Source organism: Eschrichtius robustus, chromosome 11 (genome assembly GCF_028021215.1).
Source record: "Eschrichtius robustus isolate mEscRob2 chromosome 11, mEscRob2.pri, whole genome shotgun sequence".
NCBI lineage: Eukaryota > Metazoa > Chordata > Mammalia > Artiodactyla > Eschrichtiidae > Eschrichtius > Eschrichtius robustus.
In genome coordinates, this window is record NC_090834.1 from 33,731,038 (window position 1) to 33,733,337 (window position 2,300).

The 2,300-nt window shown below is 45.5% G+C and overlaps 1 pseudogene; it reads right to left on the reverse strand.

Moving 5' to 3' along the window:
* Positions 1-607: 607 nt before the first annotated feature.
* On the reverse strand, positions 608-2,083 carry LOC137772168 (ATP-dependent RNA helicase DDX19B pseudogene; annotated as a pseudogene).
* Positions 2,084-2,300: the final 217 nt, after the last annotated feature.

The following is a 2,300-nucleotide window of genomic DNA, read 5'->3' on the forward strand; positions in this document are numbered from 1 at the left end:
ACAAATTTTGTGCACCAAAGATCTCAGGTTTGCATTTTGTTCATGCTTAACAAATCCCTTCTTGCTGTGGGTGTCAGGACAGAGGGGGCTGACAGCACTCAAATGAGCTGTCCCAGACTGAATCCAAAGCAGCAGCTCATAGGTCTCCTCTGCTGCTTCATGCCACTCTCCAAACACGATGGCTGGCTTACACACCTATCCTACCTGGGGTCTCTCTGTGTTCCCTCTTCACCTCTATTCTGTCACTGTCACAAGGACCAGATGCTGGCCTGAACACTCTTAGCCAGGAAACAACCAGGGGCTGCCACAAAGGATCCCGAGCAAGTGATTAGACACAGCATCTAGATTAGTGTAACGATGGGGAAAACGCTGGCCACTCACACACACACACACACACACACACACACACACACACACACAAGACAGAAATCCAGATGGTAAATTTCTGTGTATTCATGCCTAATCTTCAAAAGTTGAGTAAACAACTTTTTCTACCTTCCCCCAATCATTTGCACAATTTTTAAGTCCAAATGGAATTTAAAATGAGGTAGGTAGTTTCTCTCTAGTCATCTTTGTGGTGACTGTTGAGGCCTGTGCCATGAAAGCACTAGTGTCCTGTGCAGGGAGAGAGCCGAGAGCAGGTACCAGTGGTAGTGGATCTTCTCAAGTAGGCTATTTTCTCAATCTCCTCCACATCATCTATGTCCAACCTTTTTATTTTCTTATTATAATGCTCCTGAATTTTGTTCAGGATGTTCAAGCTGTGCCTGCTGTCAACCATGTTCACTGCCAAGCTTTTCTTGCTAAAGAGACCTGTGTGCCCCATCCATTGCAGGTAGGTCTTGTTGTCTAGGTTCCCATTCTTGTAAAGGGAAATGTCAAAGTTGATGATGACAGACACCTGTTCAGCATCAACAATACACCAACTGAGCAGAGCCACCTCGTGGTCTTCTTTTGAGACCTCTGCTGCCAGCCAACCAGGTGTTTTAGGGGTATGGCAGAAGACTGTGGCTTAAGCAATGATGATGGCCCATAGAGGTTACACAAGGCCTGGGACTTCTTGTTTCCGTTATCTCACAGGACATAATAGTGCTTCATGGTGTCCACTGTCTCCTCCTCATCCTTCAGTTTGATAATATTTGGGTCTGGGACCACTATCTGGGCAAATTTCCATAGAGTCTTCAAAGGCGGCAGGGAAAAGCAGCATCTGGCAGTTCCTGGGTAGCAGCCTCTGGATGCAGATGCTCTGATCTTGGTGGTGGTGAGTAGCTATCATCATGTCAGTTTCATCCACATCAAATCTTGATCTTCTTGGGGTCAATGAACTTGAGCTTGGAGCACCAGTCCAGAATGGTCCCAGGGGTGCCAATGTACTCACTGATCTTCTGACCTCTTTCCAATTTATTGCCTTGAAAAGTGTAGGCTAGCTTAAGTACAAGGTAAAATTTGCCCATCTGCTCAATCACTTTTCTTGTTTGAAGGGCAAGCTCATGTCTGAGAGAGGCACAGATCCTGGGGGTATCTTTTTGCATGGCTAACACAAAGGCAGCTGTTTTACCAGTACCAGACTGAGACTGGGCAACTAATTTCTGTGGGGGATCAGCAAGCATCAAAGGCAGTGTGTTCTCTTGTATTTTGGATGGACAGATGAAGCCCATGGTATAGACTCCCTGGAGAAGCTGTGGTTTTAGATGTAGCTCCTCAAAGGACTTCACTGAGTAGAGGGGGGAGTTTGGATCTTGTTGTAGGTCTTCCACCTGGTTTGTGTTATCAGTAAGGTTGCTTCTGATCAGCTTGTTGAGTAAGGACTGAACAGCTCTGAACTCTTTCTCTTCTTCATTTGTCTTCTCTGCATTAGCATTGGTCTTGACAACAGCACCTTTATCAGACACAAAGGGGCTATCGTTCAAAATTACATCCCATACCTAACAACTGAGGCAATTGAAATTCTATGAGACACCAGAAATGTAAAGGCCATTACCATCTGGTTTGATTTTATCTTCCTTAAGAAGCAAGTTGCTCAATGACTCAGCTGCTGTTTCCTGCTTGTCCACATTGCCAGGGCCCACAAGTAGGTAGCCATGGTCTGGGCCATGGGTGGGATGCTGGTGCTGGTGAACTCGCCGGCTGGCACTGCTCGATTGCCCTCTGGGGCCAACAGAAATTGTTTTCCAACAGAAATGGGAGAATATTATCACATGACTACATTTGAATGCATGCTAAGAGGGTTTCTCACTAAACATATTTGGTTTATGTATGACACAAAAGTAGAGAATATGGACTAAACTGAAGATGGGAAA